Genomic DNA, 18720 nt, shown 5'->3' with positions numbered 1-18720 from the left:
AGTCATAGTTTAGATCTTAGCTTGCTGACCATTTTCCATTGGAAACTAAACTCTATCTCCTTGACTTTAGTATCTCCAGGGTTCTCCATTTGTGGCACTGGATTAATTTGTACTTACTTGCTCATGCTTTTCCTTGCTAGTCTTCTTCTCTTTTGGGGGGGCAGCAAGAAAGGGGGCTGTAAAGTGTGCTAGTCTTCTGTTTTTTCATTATCTCCAAAGTACCAAGGACAGTGCTCAACATTGATTAAACACATAGGAACTGGTTAGGTGATTTTAACCCTTATTGATTAAGCACCTACTGTTGTTATTTATGTGCAGAGCTCTATTTTAGGGGTTGGATGGATATAAAGCTTATATTCTACTAGGAAGCTATGATAAATTCACTACTGTCACTTGAATTCATAGAAGTTAGTGTGAATAAAAATTTTTGTGAACCAGGCAAGGAGGGGAAGAGGGAAGAGGGGAGAGAAATATCATTGCCATTGGGGATAATTAGAGGCTTTGAGGAAAAGGTGGCATTTGATCTGGGTGTTAAAGAATGGGTTCTTCCATGAAATAGAAGATCTAAAGCTGGAAGGAACACTAAAATTCTATAGGTGGAAATGAATCTACAGAAACCTGGGGAGCACTGTGGTCTGATTGCTCTGAGAATCTGAAAACTAGTTTTTGAAGGCTTAGGGATAAATGTATGGCACTGTCTCCTACCTGTACAATTGTATTGAGTCAGCTTGGAAGGCAATTATCAGAATATTTAGTACTTTTTATTTCTCCATTTATTCTTTATTTTAAAATGTAGCTTTAGAAGTGATTGGTGTGGAAGGACACATTAGTCCTTTGGACATCCCAAAGTAGGCATTAATTACATCCAAGATATAAATAGAATCCTGTAAGGAAAATAAGACTCATTTGGATTGTAAAGTCATCTGATTCACACACACTGATGAGGTAAGATTTATGTGATCTAAAATCAATTAATCCAACCCTTGTTCTAAAGGGCATAAGAGAAGCCAAGAAAATGCAGCAAAAATTATTGTGCTGTGGCTGAGCATTTGACAAATCCTTATTTTTACTGCCAATTCCTCTTGAGTCCCCAGAGACTAGAGGAGTTAAGATCCTGGCCAGAGCGGTCTCACATAGCTCCTCAGCCCAGGAGATTGTTGGGAGACTGAATCTTTGGGGTTAATTTGCTTGAGTCAACATTTGATTGACTCTTCTCATATGCCCAACAGATAGACCAAAATCAGTCTCTGTAAGGATGTGTGGTGGGGTGGTGGAGAGGGAAGAAGGGCAGCAAATCAGAAAGCTTTGTTTCTCTTACTAGATGTTCTTTTCTAAGTTTCTCTGGAGCCTGTTACCACCACCATCTCTCTCTCTGCTATGGTTTTGTTCCCAAACTTCTCCTTTCTCAGCAGTATCATAAATGTAAGCAAAACTGACTAGGGAATTAAGCAGTGAGATAAACTGGTCAAGAAATAAAGAGAGATCAGTAAGTCAACAAACATTTATCAAGCTTAGCTTGATTCAGGCACCTATTATGTGCCACGCAGACACGTAGCTGAGTAAACCAACCCTATATCTTGCGACTGATATATTATCTTCTCTGTCAGTCTTCTCCAGTCCAGTAGAGCATCACAATTTAAAGTATCATGGTGTAATTTAGAAAAGGGGGGCTTCTATCAAGCAATAGGGGCAAGGTAGAAATCTAGTCTTTATTGACCAGTTGACCATCACTGACCACCTGTGAGTCCATAGACAAGACCCTTCAAATATCTGAACCTATTTCCTACCCTATAAAGGAAGGGGTTGAACTAATGTTTTTTTTTTTTAATATTTACATTCTATCATAGAATGAATATCATGAATTGGTTCCAAGGCAGAAATGTGGTGAGGGCTAGGCAATGGGATTTTAGGGACTTTCCCAGGGTGGCACAGCTAGGAAGTGTCTAAGGCCAGATTTGAATCAGGACCTCTGATCTGTAGACCTGGATCTCAATCCACTGAGCCACTTAACTGCCCCTGGACTGACTACTCTTGAGGCAAGAGACCATAACTAAGGTAGCACAGCCAAGGTGTTGCTCCAAGGTACTAAATTTTGAGGGTGAGTTGATAGCATGAGTTATTTCAGCATCATAGTAACAGTGGCACTTAGTATACTAAGTTAGCAAGATTAAAAATAGGAAGCTATCAATGGTGGACCAGATCCTGTCTGGCCATGCCAAATTTCCTCCAAATGTAGGTAGAGTCCTTGCTCTGGTTATTAAGTTCTCCATCACTCCCTAAACATAAGTAAGTGTGAATTCGAATTTCTTCCTCTCTGGTAGTTTGTGACATGCATAGATGTAGATATAAATATAGATATCAAGGTGGTACAGTGGATTGAGCACTGGGCGCAGATCATATTCATGAGTTCAAATGTGACCCCAGACAGTGTGTGACCCTGGACAAGTCACTAAACACTGTTTGCCTTGGTTTCCTCATTTGTAAAATGAGCTGGAGAAGGAAATGGCAAACTGCTCCTGTATCTGTATGAAGAAAACCCTAAAATGGGGTCACAGAGTTGAAGGTGATTGAAATGACTGAACTACAATAGGATATCTATCTTTCTATCCACACACATGCATGCCTCTGATTTATAGAGTGATTTCTTTGCATTTCCTCTTGTGGTATGGTTTGCAATCAATGAATGAATTGGAGAGAGGCCAAAGTAAAAGTGAATTCAGATGTCTACAGTTTTCATTGCTTTAAGAGTTATATAGAAAAAAGAGAGAGCTGGTTATTTAGGGTTGTTTTTGTTTTTTATGGGTTGCATATAAAAACCTGTTGATTATCACTTTGGTCTTATTGTGCCAGTTTATTTTAACCACTCTACAAACATACTTTAACCTGGAGATTTTCAAAGATGTCTTTTGAATTCCAACTGAAAAAGAAAATACTGGGAACAGTGGAATAACTAGATGCCAGACAAACTGGGGACACTCCCACACCTCACAAGGGAAGGACTAACAGGTAAACACAGGGAAACCAAATAAAGATGTGAGGTTTGGGAAATGGCAGTTGGTCAGCTGACTGACAATCTATCAACCAGGGAAAGCCAGTGATGCAGATAACTTCAAGATGCGAGTTCTTAATGGCTGAGGAGACAGGAAGTACAGACAAACTGGGTTTATTGATATTAAGTAAGGGAAGTGGAAGAGAGGGGTTTACTACACTATGGAATAACCCAAATGATTTAATTAAACTAAGATCTAAACTAAACTAAATCTCTAGAATAAGAGCGGGCTGGAGAGGTGGGATTCTCACTACACTGGTCCACAGTGCTCCAAGATGATCACAGATGTCACAGGAGCCAGGAACAAGTCCTATACACAGCCAGTTAATCCACAAACGTTCTAGGGAGTAAGGTAGATAAATCTGCTGTCCAGCAGCAGATAACCAAGACCTTCCCTCTACCTAAGCCATGATAATTGATTGAAGTATCTTCTCAGTGATATCCCACTCTTGTCAGCTCCTTGGATACTTGGCAAAGCTGGACCACACAGCCAACATCTCCTTCCTTCAGCTTGGTCAAACCACACTCTCCCTTCAAACCCTGGCTTCATTCCGTTATGGAATGTCCATGAAGTCCAAGATTTCTTCAAGCTGTCATCTGTACTGCTCCTCATAACAACTGAAATCACAGTAGTCCACAGCATGGATTTGATTTTTTTTGTCGACTTTAAAAACCCAAAGCAAGTGATTGGTATAAATTACATTTACTACCAAATATTCCATTAGATTTGTTTAAAAACATTTAAAATAGTGAAGCAGCACTATGATTCTGAATTCTTCACTTGAAATTAAGTCATGTTTAAAAATTTGTTTTGTAAATATTAAAAGAGGAGATCTTCATTCAGGAACAGTTTTAGAAATTTTATTATTTGTATTTTCCTCAGGCAGCTAGATGGATAGAATTCTGCCTCAGATGCTTGCTACTCTGGGCAAGTCACTTAACCCTTTTTACCTCAGTTTCCTCATCTGTAAAATGAGCTGGAGAAGGAAACAACAAATCACTCCAATGTCTTTGCCAAAAAACAAAAACAAAAAAACCCAACAACAAATGTAGTTGCAAAGAGTGTCGACTAAAAGGACTGAATAAATCTTTCTTCCAGTCTCTGTCCCTTTTCTTATCTCCTTAGAAAAAGGTGTCCTTCCTAACACTGATTGATATATCCTAAGATCAGTTTTTTTAATTCAAAGATATTTTATTTTCCCAATTACATGTAATAATTTTCAATGTATATTTTCCAACATTATAAGATCCAAACCATCTCTCTCTCTTCTTCCCTCCCCCTACTAGGGAATGGTAAGCAATTTGAGCTGGGCCATACAAATATTACATTGTTGCTGTTACTATGTACAATGTTCTCCCACTTCTGCTTATTTCTCTCTGCCTCAGTTCCCGCAGATCTTTCCAGCTTTTTCTGAAACCGTCCTGTTTATCATTTCTGATAGCACAAGAGTATTCCATCATCAACATAAGTTCAGGTATTCCCCAACTGATGGACATCCCCATAATTTCCAATTCTTTGTCACCAAACAAATATCTGCTATAAATATTTTTGTACAAGCAGGTACTTTCCCCTTTTTTATGAGGATCATAGTTTCTAAAGAGGAAAGAAACCTATTCATTTTATAGATGGCCTTGGAGAGGCAGGGAAAGCAAATGACATAAGCATTTTTACAATGCCTGCTATGTGCCAATGCTAAGCCTCTTCCCGTTAAAAAACAAAAACAAAAACAAATATTATCTCATTTGATCCTACCAACAACCCTTGTGAGGTAGATATTATTATTATCATTTCCACTATACAGTTGAAGAAACAGAATCAAATAAAGGTTAAGTGACTTGCCCAAAGCCATGGAGATACAAAGCTCCAAGACAACATTTAAACTCGGGGTCTCCCCAGTTCAAATCCCTGGACTCTTATCTAATATGCCACCAGTTCCCCAGAGAGGTTGCACACCTTCCTAAAATGCAACTTGAGTCATTCCTTTGGTTTTTAAAAATCTTCAATAGACTTCTGTTACCCCACTAAATAAAATCCAGCCTCTTTGGCCTGTTCTTATCACCTATTACTTCTGCACAAAGTCAGCCAATTTTTTAAGTATTTGATATTCCACAGCCATAAATTGTGCTTTCCTGTCTCCATACCTTTCGTTACTATTATTTCCTCTAACCAGAATCCTTTTTCTGGTCTTATTGAACCTAGCCATGTTCGTGTCTTCAAATTCTCTCCCTCCTTCAAAGCCCAAATTAAACATTACCTCTTCCACAATACTTTCCCTCATTCTATCTTTCCTCTGGACTTCAATGCCATTTAGTTGTGCTATTTACATAATCTTTCCTATTATTATATTTCTTTCTACACATATCTTAACTTCTATATAGGACTATAAACCCCTTAGGAACAGGCACTATGCCATCTGACTCCTTATCCTAGTACCTTGCATATTGTTTGGCTTTCAGACTTGTCCACCTCTTTGTGACCCCATTTGGGGTTTTCTTGTTTGCCATTTCCTTCTTCAGTTTATTTTACAGATAAGGAAACTGAGGCAAACAGGGTTAAGTGACTTCTCTAGGGTTGCATAGCTAGTGTCTTAAGTCACTACACCACCTACCTGCCCTCTTTAAAGGAAAACTTTGAGATGAATTTAATAATATAAAAGTCAGAAAGGAGAGGAGGCTGAGGGAAGTGATAACTTGAATCTTGAGTTAGTTTGGCCACATGGTGATAAGATTAGAAGTGATCAGTTTATTCTGGGAGAGGCATGTTGATCTGGAGAATTGAAACTAAGCAGAGCTGCAAATGGAGAGTGAAGTGACACCCCCCCAAAATTAAGAACCCTGTCTTTAAGCCTCTTGGATAGAGTACATATATTTTTCCTAGGAAAAAAAGATTAAAAACTTTAATAGAGAATTAAATACTCTAATTTGTCATGTATGAGAGAGTATAGACAGACTGAGCAAAAAGAAATGTGGTAAATCTGTGTAATTTGCTCTGCCTTTGGAAGAATCATCTTCAGAAAAAGGAGCTAATAAGTCTTTTTTTGTTGTTTGTTTCTTTTTTTAATTGAATTTTTTTCTATTTCATCCACAACCAAAGAAGGAATGCTGGTATCTGATTGCAGATCAAAGCACCATACTACACTTTATTTCCTTTATGAGTTTTTTTTTTAACCCTCACCTTCCATCTTAGAATCAATACTGTGTATTGGTTCATAGGCAGAAAAGCAGTAAGGGCTAGGCAGTGGGTCTTGTGTAATAGGTAACTTCTGGAAAAAGATGGAGAACCGGCTTGTCAGGCCCAGCCTATAGAGGTACCTTCCTTCCATACCCCTGTGGTATAGCACTTGTCCAAGGTTGCACAGCTAGGAAGTGTCTTGAGGTCAGATTTGAACCCAGGACCTCCCATCTCTGGACTTGATTCTTAATCCACTGAGCCCCACCTAGCTGCCCCTAGAAGTCCAGTTTTACACATAATCCCTTTCTGTTTGTATGTTGAAGGGTTCAGACATTAATATTTAAGTTCATAATAATAATAAAGGAAAGGAAAAGAATAGGTCAAGTTCTTGAAAAGCACCTCTGTGCTGTTTTTGTTCCCTTGGTGATATCCCTCCACTCTCAGTTCAATCAGAATAGAGATAAGTAGGTAAGCTTCATTTACTTCACCTCCTCCTAGAGTCCCACATGTAGAAGCCCTTTTTTCTGTTGTAGTTAAGCCTTTGTCTTTTTTTAAATGAGGAGACTAGCATTGAACAATGTAATCTAAAAAAGATAACAGTCTCTGTCCATATAAATTCTAAGATTCTGTCTCTTCAGAGCAGGAGGAAAGAGATGGATGAGTATATTACACAAAGTGTAAAACACTCTGCCACACCTCAGTTTTAAATCAAAGATCTATTTACAAATGTTCCTTTAGTGCCTACTATGTGCAAGACACTGATTCATTGTGTTCGAAGCTAATTTACACTCTGACACACAGATTGGCATTTTGTCTCCAGTTTGTGGCTAGCAAGTAAATAAGGAATTGCTGTTCAGGGCTTAATGAGTTACTTATTAGTTTGTAGTCACCTTGCATCAATGTCTCTGTATCTGTCTCTCTATTTCTGTGTCTATCTCTATTCCTTTCTGTGACTCCTTCCCCCCATTCTCCCAGTGTCTTCTCTCTTTTCTTTCTCCTCCCTCTTCACCTCTGCCTTCCTCCCCCTTGCTTCTCTCTACACAAATGTGATTTGTTGTAGAATTTTTTTTAAGACCTTGTAGCAATTGGGCAGAGGCATTGAGAATCCCTGTGCTAGTTTTATATTCTCTTTATTTTGCTGGAATCTTAACTATGATTAAACTGAAAGATGACCACTGGTAGTCTTGGAAACAAATTCACTGTTGGAATGGAGTTTGATTGCTTTTAAAAGGCTGTCTGCTGCTGAGTCCTCTGTAACTGCCAAACCCCATTGGCCCTGATTTTGGAATCCTACCACAAACCAGCATATACCATCCAGTCCGCCAGGTATCAAGGGAAAGAGTATTACTTGGCATCCTCTTCCAGGCTGCCTTCCTTAAATCCGCCACTAATTCATTCCAAACTCAGACAGCCTGTAGAAGTCTCTTAAGGACCATTAAACTGGAGGCTAATTTAATTTTAGTCATACCTCTGACCCTGCCTGAGAGCCAAATGAAGATGTGCATCCCCCTACCTCTCCCACCCCTAGTTCTATGACGGGAATTAGGAGTGGGATGATTGGCATTTCTTTTTTGTTCTGGTTTTATCTATTCTGATATTTGTCAGAATGAAATTGCTAGTGTTGCCAGAGATGGGGGAAGCTCCCTTATCTTGAGTCTTTCTTGCTGCTAGGCAAGCAGATAAACCCTCCTAAGATTTGGGGGATGAAGAATGATCACTTCATTTTATTATGTTCATTTGTATTTTTTAAAGCAGGAAAAGACTTGTGAGACTAGTAGTAGAAGCCTTTTCAAAATGCCAAAGTTGAATTCCTCTCTCTGGAGATTTTTATTTTCTCTTGGCTATAAATAATCATGAAAATTAAAATATAAATAAGTTCTCATCTCCTTTTTTGAGGGAGGTGGCATTAGCTACACCTATTGCTTGGGTGGAAGTTCTTCAAAAATGAGTGTGAGGGGGCAGCTGGGTAGCTCAGTGGATTGAGAGCCAGGCCTAGAGATGGGAGGTCCTAGATTCACATCTGGCCTCAGACACTTCCCAGCTATGTGACCCTGGGCAAGTCACTTGACCCCCATTACCACCTTTACTACTCTTCTGCCTTGGAGCCAATACACAGTATTGACTCCAAGACTGAAGGTAAGGGTTTTAGAAAAAAAATGAGTGTGAGCTTTATCAGGCATAGTCTCTTTAGCTAATAGAGAGCATGGGTTAAGTAAGCAAGGTGACCCACAATTTTCTTTATGATTTCCCCTCTCTCCATCTAGCCCTAAAAGAATCTTAATTTGACTTTCATTAAATAAATTGATTGACAGAAGAGAAGAACAGAGAAAAAAATGAATTGAGTCTTAAGGGTTCGTGGCAGAAGGGAAAAGCAAATAAGCTGCTAATATTAATAAAGTTATTTTTTTTAATTATATGAACTTAACTAATGGTCCTAGTCCTTGGAAATGTTAAGGACTTCTAGAATAGGTCTAGAATGATACAGCGCAGGCTAAGTCTATAGATAGCATAAAGTATACAGCATAAGCATATTAGATTTGAAAGTTTTAATAATGGTTATGATATGAGTTTAAGATAAAACCTGGTAGGATTTGGGAGGGGGTGGAAATTATAGAAATTAGAGGATTTTTCCACCAGAGAAGAGTAAATTGCTTCTTTTAAATAATTCTAGTACTACTAAAAATAGATAGATGGACGGACAGGTAAGAATGTGAACCTAAGATCTACAATTTGGGCAGAAGTGAGAAATGTGTAAGATGGAAACATTTGGAGTCAATTCAAGGAATATCCTAAACAATTATTGAATGCATGGCACTATTCTAGGTGCTAAGACCACAAAGGTTAAAAATGACCCAAAGCTCTGTACTCCAAGAACCTAGATTCCAAAAGGGGGAATGAAACATGTATCGTAATCATTCATGTGGCTGTAGACAAGCCATTTAATTTCTTTCTGCTTCAATCTATAAAATGGAAATAATATTAGTGCCTGTTTCATAGGATAGTTGTTGAGGATCAAGTGAGATGAGATAAAAGCACTTCAAAAACTGTAAAGATGCTATAGAAAAGTCAATACTCTGGTCCTCAATTTATTCATCTCTAAAATGTGATTGACAGTACTAAGAAATTTCAAGAAGGAAACTGCTTTTTACTGGAAGGGTCAGGAAAGACTTCATGTAAGACATGGTACGTGAGCTATAATTTGAAGGAAGCTAGCTGTTCTGAAGGGCAGCGGATAGAGCACCAGACTTGTAGAAGACAGCAAGATCTGAGTTCAGATCTGACCTACAGACACTTAAAATCTATGTGACTTTGGGCAAGTTGTTTAACCTCTATTTGGCTCAGTCCCTCAAGTATAAAATGGATACACATTGGATGGAGAAGGGAATGGTCAACCATTCCAGTATCTTTGCCAAGAATATCTGATGAACAAAAGTCCATGGGATCATGTAGAGCCAGACATGACTTAAATGACTGAACAACAAAAGGTATTCTAGAAACCTAGAGAGGAAGAAGTTCATTTCATATCTGAGGGACTACTTGTGTAGAATATCTATATACAATCTTGGGAGATGGAATGTCATTTATGGAGAACAGCTATCAGACCAGTTTGACTAGAAAGGAAGGAGAGTTGGGTTGGGGTATATTATGAAACAAGACTGGAAGGGGAGGTGGGAACCATACTGTGAAGAGTTTTCTATTCCAGGCTGAGGATCTATCTTGAATTTTATCCTGGGGTAATAGGGAGCCACTGAAGATTTTTGATGTGTGGGAGATTATAATACAGTCAATTCTGTATTTCCAGAATATCCGTTTGGCAGTTGTGTGTGTGTGTGTGTGTGTTTTTAACTTTTATTTTCTGTCTTAGAATCAATACCAAGTATCGGTTCCAAGACAGAAGAAGGATAAGGGCTAGGAAATCAGTGTTAAGTGACTTGTCCAGGGTCACATAGCTAGGCAGTATCTAAATCCAGATTTGAACCCAGGTCTTCCCAACTCTCACCCTGGCACTCAATCCACTGTGCCCCTCCATTTGGCAGTTCTGTGGAGGTTTGATTTGGGGAAAAAAGAGCCTGAAGTCAGGGAGACCAATTAGGAAGCTATCAACAGTAGGCCAGGAAAGAGGTATTGAGGTCATATGTGAATCAGAATAGAGACTGGGTTAGAGTTGAAGGGGAAAGATTCCAGAGATGTGGAATTAGATTTTATAAGACTTGGCAACTGGTTGGCTGTGGGGATTGAGGGATGTAAAATAATTAAGGGTGACTCTCCTCTGGTTTTCAAACCTGAGTGACTGGAAGGATTGCAATATAATCCACAGAAATGGAAACATTTGAAGAAGAATGAACCTGTGGGGAAATCTCAATTTCATTTTGGATAGCTCATGTTTTGAAATGCTAATAGAACCTCCAGCAGGCTTATGTCCATCAGATAGTTAGCAATATGGAGAGTAAAGCAGGGGAGAGAGATGGAGGTTAAAGCTAGAGAGCCATTGAGAAGAACTCTTGAGAACTGATGAGGTTTAAACATTTTGTAAAGTACCTCATGCCTGGCTGAGTGCTAGGTCCCGGGGCTACAAAGACCAAGGGAGGTGGCATGCCTATAAATAAATACTAGGTACTTGGCGAAGGTTAGGGGAGACACTTTGTAGTTGAGGGAATCTGGAAAAGCCCCTTGTGAGAGGTGGCACTTAAACTGAGCTTTTGAAGCAATCTAGGGATCCCAACAGGCAGAGGTGACAAGGGAGTGATTTCAGACACAGGAAAGAGGACACCCTGAGCAAAAGCATGGAAATGGGGTGTTGTAACGTCTTATTTGAAGAATAGCAAGCAGGGCAGTTTGGCCAGACCTTCAAGTGCATTTTGGGAAGTCACATAATAAATCTCAAAAGATAGGCTGGACACAGATTGTGAAGTCTCTAAGTTCTAGATGAGTTTGCATTTTATCCTAAAAGCAATATATAAAATCAAGAGAGAGACTATAGTGAAAGAAGGAAAGAGGTCCTTGAATTCAATACAGGTAGAAATGCTGAAGGGAGCAAGAGTTCAAGGGGTAGCTAGGGAGCACAGTAGATAGTCAGGAGGACCTGGGTTAAAATGTGGCTTCTGATTTGTTTTCTAGCTGTATGGCCCTAAACAAGTCACTAAACCCTAATTGCCTAGCCCTTATCATTCTTCTGCCTCATAACCAATAATTAGAACCAACACAGATGGGAAGGATTATTTTTTTAAAGAATTCAATAAGTAAATCATTTGAGCAGAAAAAAATATCAAGAGAGTCTCTTCTAAACACGGAACCTCGAGAGCAAATGTATGGAAATAGGAGAGGGAACAATAAAATATGGTAGCCTTTCATCAATGGGACTTCAGTGAGCCCTTTTAACATTTTTCAGTCCTGTCTGACCAAACTTTGGTTCAATTTTAAAAATTAATTAAAATAAAAAATTTAAAAGCCCTGGCAGTGGTAGTTACTTCTTCCAGTCACACTGAATTCAGCTCTCAGCAACTTACTAGAGGGATCATAGGAACTTGGATCTAGAGCTACAAGGGACCTCTGAGGCCATTTTATTCTTTTGTTGTACAGTTGAAAGCTCATTTGGGGTTTTCTGGGTAAAGCTTTTGGAACAGTTTGCCATTTCCTCTTATAGTTCATTTTACTGAAGAGGAAACTAAGGCAAACAGAAGTAAATGACTTGCTCAGGGTCACACAGCTAATAAGTGTGTGAGGTTAGATTTGGACTCAGGTCTTCCTGACTCCAGGTCTATCTAGCCTTCTATCACTCTACCTAGCTGCTTTAAGAAAGGAGTTAGTTGATGAATCTTTGCAACATGTTGTTGAATTTATTTTTCTGGTGGGAGAATTATCTAGTTGAAGTTCTGCCTTTGTGATCCCTGGCAATTCACTTAACCTTTCTGAGTCTCAATTTCCTTATTTGTAAAGTTGTTGCTAATCTCTCTTCTCTCTGTCACAAAACTGTGAGGATCAAAAGAGGCAACTGAAAGTAAAGAGCTTTCTAAACCTTTGAACCTTTTTAGTTTCATTAGAAAATGTCAGCAATTTTTAGTTACTGAACTATAGAGAGAAGAGACAACTCAGTGGGTAGAGCACTGGACCTGGAGTCAAGAAGACTTGAGTTTGAATCCGGCCTCACACAATTTCCTGGCTGCGTGAGCCCAGGCAAGTCATGTAACCTAGCCCAGCTTTGGTCTCCTCATCTCTAAAATAGGGATAAGGAAAGGCCTCCTGCAAAAGTGGCATTTGAGCTAAAAGAAGCCAGGAAAGCTTAAATGTGGAGGTGAGAAGGCAACTAGGATAGCCAGTACAAATAAAAAAGAGATAGAAGATGGAGTGCTGTATTCCAGGAATGGCAAATAGGGCAGTCTGGGGGCTTCATAGGAATGGAGCAGGTGTGAAGAGTACATGTCAAACAAAGCCCTTATTTTATTTTATTTTTAAATTTACGTTAAATTTCCAATGGGGGTACAAGACCCTGTCATGAAGACCAAAGTAGTCTCTATTCTTCTGATTAGGGAAATAGGGATGTGATATATTCACATCCAAAGGAATTTCAAAAGGGAAATAACTCACATCTGTGCTACCTGAGCTGTGCTTCTGAAGGAAGCTAGGGATTCTATGAGACAAGGCAAAAAAAAGTGCCAGATGTCACAATAGAAACTAAGGTAAACTGAGGCAATATAGTCTGACCACATTCCTTTTATTAGCAAGGCTGGCATTCACCAATAAAAGAAGTCAGTAGCCAAACGGAATTTTGGTTTACTTAATCTTAATTCTAGTGCCTTCCCCTATTAAAAACATTTGTATCTTTTTCCTCTCCTCCCACATAAGTATTTCCGATTTTTCCTGGACATAGCTTGTTTGTATATATTTGTATACTTGTTGTCTCCTCCACTAAGTCATGAACTCCACTGGGGCAGGAACTGCCTTTTGCTGCTGCTTCTTTTTTTTTTTTTTTTTTTAAACCCCAGCCCTTAGAAAAGTAGGTATTTAAATAAATGTTTGTTGACGGACTGATCCTAAAAGTAATAGAGAGCAACAGGAGTTGATTGAGCAGGAGGACAGAGGAAAGAGAATATTCCAGGCACAGGAACAACTTGAGCAAAAGCACATTGGGAAGAGAATATATGATATATAGGAGTGGGGTGGGGATGGTGTCGACCAGTTTGACTCACAGCCAGAGCACATGGGTAGGAGCAATATGAGCTAAGGCTAGGAAGCTAGGGTGGGACCAATGCATAGAAGGCATCGAAAATCAAGGGAAGATGTTTGAATTTACTGTAATAAATTAAGTAAAGGCATGAAATGGCTATATACGGATAGACATATGTGGGAAAATTCTGGGGTGGCATAAAAGATTTGGAGGAGGCCCTGGAATGGAGGCAGGGAGATGTTAGGATGTGATTATAATAGTCCAGGTAGGTGATAATGAGGACCTAAACTAGGGTGGTGCCATTGGGAACTGAGGGGAGAGGACCGATGTCAGAGATGGAGAGGTGACAGCTATAGGACTGGTTGTGGGAGGAGAGGCAAGAGACCAAAATGATTCCGAGGTTTTGAGCCTTTAGCCATTGGTAAAAAATAATAGTATCACCATAGAAATAATGAAATGGGATGGCCCAGATTATGTGCTCAGTGTGGTGCTTGAGGTACGGATAGTACAAGCAGAGGGAGATATTTAAGAGATGTCTGGAAGTCTGAGACTGGGACTCCAGGTCAAGATTAGAGATAAGAATGTGGGAATCATCTGTATGGATCTGATAAGCTTGGGGAGTAGATGAGGAGGCCCAATGTTAGAGGGAGTGTTCAGGAATAAGTTTTTTTGGGAGGTGGGGGAGGGAAATGGTTGTTGGCTTTGCTCATTCTAATCATAGAACACTTTGTGTTGCCTAGGATGATTTTAGATTATGGGGTTACAGATTTAGAGCAGAAAGAAACCTTTGAGGCCACCTAATCATAGCAAGGTTCCTTTTAGAACTCATTGAGTTGGGTCTCCTCATCTTAAACAAGGTTATGCAACTAGACAATATCCAAACTTGGATTTGCATCCACTACAAATTCAGCACACTCGTAGCTCAGTATGAAAGCCAGGGCTAGAGATGAGAAGTCCTAGGTTCAAATGTGGTCTCAAACTCTTCCTAGCTGTGTGACCCTGAGCAAGTTTCCTAACCCCTATTGCCTAGCCCTAGCCTTTACCACTCTTCTGTCTTGGAACCAATACGTAGTATTAATTCTAAGATGGAAGGTAAGAGTTAAAAAAAAAATTCACTAAATTTTTTCCACTATACAATCCTCCCTGTGGTCCAACACCTCAGGATTTTTTTTGTTGTAGTTTTCCTTCTTTTCCTTCCTTCCTTCCTTCCTTCCTTCCTTTCTTCCTTCCTTCCTTCCTTCCTTTCATTTATTTAATTAATATAGAATATTTTTCCATGGTTACGTGAATTATGTTCTATGTACTTTCCGTCCTCTTCTCCCATCCCCTCCCATAGCCAATGAGCAATTCCACTGCAATCCCTTAGTTTTATAGTTGGTGCTTAAGATATGTACCCATTTTTAAAGGAGAAAATCAAGCAAGAAAGGCAGAATGAATAATGGAAAAGACTGCTGGGTTCTAGCTTACAGTCTGTGACACCTCAAGCAAATTGTAACCTCTCTGGATGTGTTACTCGAGTTATCAGTGGAGAGCTTGGTGGTCTCAGATACACTTTTCAGTTCTGACATAGTATATAAATCTATTAAAAGAATTTCTAGTTGCTACAGCCAGAGAGGCTCGGAATAAGAGTTGTTGAGATTCCCCACAGGGCAGATTCATATGCTCTAAGTTTAAATAGAGTCCCTGCCATTTTTAGAGAAACAAGTTAGGACTTGGAGAAGGAAGCATTCAAAAATATATCCTTTATAATGTTTGAGATGAAAATATGGAATAATGGTATTTTCTTATTAATGGTAAACAAGATACTAAAATTAGAGTTGGATTCACATAATTTTTGGAGGTCGACAGGTGGCTGAAGCATTCAAAAGTTCAACATTATTTTGAGGGTGGTGAGGAAGAAACCATCTTTTAAGCTAAAATGACTTGATTTGGGGGTGGGGAATGGAAAAGAGGACAGGAGGAACAGATAGAAGGGAGGGATCAGGGGGAATGCAGAAAGGGGGCAAGTACAAGTTCTACCCTGTTCCCTGAGCTCCTGCCCTCTGCCCTCCTTACCAATTATCCCACAAACACTGGAGGACAAACCATGGGCCGGAAAAGCTTGCTCCACCTGTTAGATTGGTTGAGGTGTCATATCCTGTGTTTTCTCTGGAGGAATTAGACAGAGAACGAGGCTTCCTTGTAGCCTCCATTCTTTATCCCAATTTAGTGTGTCGTGAGGAAGAGCCATGCCTGCTGTTCTGTGTTTCCTTTTGTCTTTCCCCTCCTTTCTTAGAGCATTTATGGAAAATGTCCTCCCAGTTACCTTACAAAAGAGTATCTCCTATACCTTTTCACTGTGTAACACTCAGCAAGTTCAAGTTGTTTAACTTCTCATTTGTAAATAACAATACCTTTAGTAGCTACCTTCCAGGGTCATTGGGAGGCTCATAGCAAATATTGTTTGTACAGTGTACTTTGTGAACTTTAAAGCACAATATAAGGTGTCCCAAAAGTCTTAATTTGGGAGCTTAAAGCCACACTAAGACTTTTGGGACACCCTATTTCAATTGTGGTTATTATTATGAAGAGAAACATATTTATATGGAACCAGGTTCAAAGGGTCCAACAAAATTATTCATACTCTTTAACCCAGCAGTGCCACTACTAGGTCTGGATCCCAAAGAAATCAGAGATTGAGGGAAAAGCACCTACCTATAGTAAAATATTTTTAGCAGTCCCCTGTTTTTTAGAGGCAAAGAATTGGAAACTGAGATTTCTCCATCACTTGGAGAATAGATGAACAAGTTATCCTGTATGGTTGCAATGGAATTCTATTGCACCATAAGGAATGATGAACAGGATGAGTTCAGAAAAATCTGGAAAGACTTATATGAAATGATGCAACATAAAGTGAGTAGAACCAGGGTAAGAATGTTATATAGTAATAGAAATATCATACAATGATCAACTGTGAAAGATTAAACCATTATCAGCAAAGCAGGTCTCTAAGATAACCAAAAGGAACTCAAGATGAAAATGCTATGTACAGCCAAAGAAGGAACTGTTGGAATCTTAGTACAGATCATGCCATCTTCCACTACATTTCCTTGTGAGATTTCTATTGTATGTGTGATAATGTTTTATATCATGACATGAGCAATATGGAGGGGTGTGTGTGTGTGTGTGTGTGTGTGTGTGTATATATATATATATATATATGTATGTATGTATGTATGTATGTATAAAATGAAAGTACAGGTATAACCTATCAGGGAGGGAGGGTAGGATAGGGAGAGAGAAAATCTGAATTTTAAAACATCAAAAAGCAGATGTCAAAAATTATTTCTACATGTAACTGAAAAAAATTGTTTTAATTTTAAAAAGAGACATATACTATTTGGTCTCAGGCTTTAAGGAATTTTTAATATAGCTGAAAGAAAGGAAATGTGGGAAATTTTAATTGCAAGACTGTATCTTTGCTAATCAGAAAAAGTAAGAATTAAGATACTTAAATAAATCCTCCCCCCAAAGAAGAGAATCTTCTACCTACCTCCATACCCCCTATACAACAACTAACAAATTCTTTTCCTCAAGAAGTGTATATTCTACTAAAATCTGATTCCTTAACCACTGCATTCTAATTTTCATTATCATAATGATTTTTTTTACACAGACCTATGATTTTACTGTTATTAGGGAACAAATGAGATAACATGCAAAGCACTTTGTTAACTACTACTTATTAGAGGGAGGGGGTGGCTCAAGGATAAAATACTGAACCTGGAGAAAGTCAAATCTGGCCTCAGACATTTCCTAGCTGTGTGACCCTGGGGAAGTCACTTAATCCACTAGAGAGGGAAATGGCAAACCATTTCATATCTTTGCCAAGAAAACCCCACAGACATAGCATAGTTCACAGGATCACAAAGAATTGTACTGAATAACAACAAATAACAGGTGTGGGAATTTCCTCTACCGATACAGAGCTTCAATGCCTTAACTTAGAATCTTCTAAGCTGTCTAGAAGCTCTGGACGGTGACTTGCCCAGGATTCCATAGCTAGTATTTTGTCAAGAGGCCAGATCTGAACATAACCTCTTCCCAGCTCCAGTTCTCACACTCCATTCACTGAGCCACATTGCCTCTTAGGGTTGACTATTTCTTAATAATCTCCTGGTGGAAAGTAATAGCGAAAAACAACAACCCTCTTTTACAATGCAATCCAAAGATAACCATCCTTCATGTGAGCACCTAGCATTTCTTTTCTCCCTCCTTCCTCTTGAGGGGATCACTCTTCTAATAGTATGTTTGACATCTTGGTATGCTATTTTTAAAGGAAGTTGAGTTTTTTTGTTATTATAAACTTTACCATTGACTCTCCGCCCCCCCCCCCAAAAAAACCTAGTCAATATTTGGAAAAATCATTACCATAATATGGCACATCGTTTCTGAAGTGTCTTGTTAGCAAGAATCAGAAAGGGAGTTAAAACTGACCCACAATTATTTCTCGTTACTCTTCTAGCTTGATCGGCCAGACTGAGGTTTCTGTTTGTGGCCCTGATACATTTTTTTATTCTAGTTGGTTTACATCAGGAACTTCTCTTAAATCATTCCAAAACTTGAACCTGCTGATGCAGCTGCCTGTTTCCTTGATTTCTTTTGGGGACATTTTCCTAAACAGGGCAGCCAACAGTAACATTTGCTGGGTTGAAAACTTTACTGATGACAAGTTTCATTAGTGCTGGAGTTTGGCTGGAGGCTGCCTGTTGCCCTGTTCCACTAGGACAGCTCCCTCTAGGTTAGCTGGGAAGGGCAAGGGTTGGGGAGAGTCAAGAGCTAAATGAGTCAGATTTCAAGCCAGTTAAATTACCTTTAACCAACCCGTGCCACAGAGTATTGTAAATCACCGTATGAACCCCTTAGTTGTCTTTGTACACATAATGGAAATCCATTTTCTTTGTGTGACTAGACTATATGTCGTTTGGAGGACCAACCAATCCATCAACAAGCAAAGCAATGACAAGCTAATTAAGTTTGGAGAACTTCATTAACATGTTGGTAGCAGAAAAGGTGGTCTCTGGACCTTTATCTACATCCTAGAGGAGTTGGGATTCCCATTGGTGGAGGGATTATACCCATTGAAGATCTATAACAATAATAACATAGCTGACACTTACATAGCACTTTTAGGTTTGTAAAGCACCTTACAAACATTATCTTATTTGATCCTTGCAATAACACTGGGAAGAAAGTGTTATTTTTATCTCTGTGATACGGATGAGGAAACTGAGGCAAGAGGTTAAGGAAGTTGTCTGAGGCTGGATCTGGAATCTTTCTGGTGTAGAACTGTAC

The 18720-nt window shown here is 39.1% G+C and overlaps 1 protein-coding gene across 1 annotated transcript in view; it reads left to right on the top strand.

Moving 5' to 3' along the window:
• The window catches only part of PARD6G (par-6 family cell polarity regulator gamma), a 166433-nt gene that overhangs the window by 32153 nt on the left and 115560 nt on the right, over window positions 1–18720 (top strand). The gene's annotated exons all lie outside the window — the stretch shown is intronic.

Source organism: Gracilinanus agilis, chromosome 1, assembly GCF_016433145.1.
Source record: "Gracilinanus agilis isolate LMUSP501 chromosome 1, AgileGrace, whole genome shotgun sequence".
In the NCBI taxonomy this organism is placed as follows: domain Eukaryota; kingdom Metazoa; phylum Chordata; class Mammalia; order Didelphimorphia; family Didelphidae; genus Gracilinanus; species Gracilinanus agilis.
The sequence above is the reverse complement of the archived record's forward strand: the minus strand, read 5'-3'. Positions and strand labels throughout refer to the sequence as shown.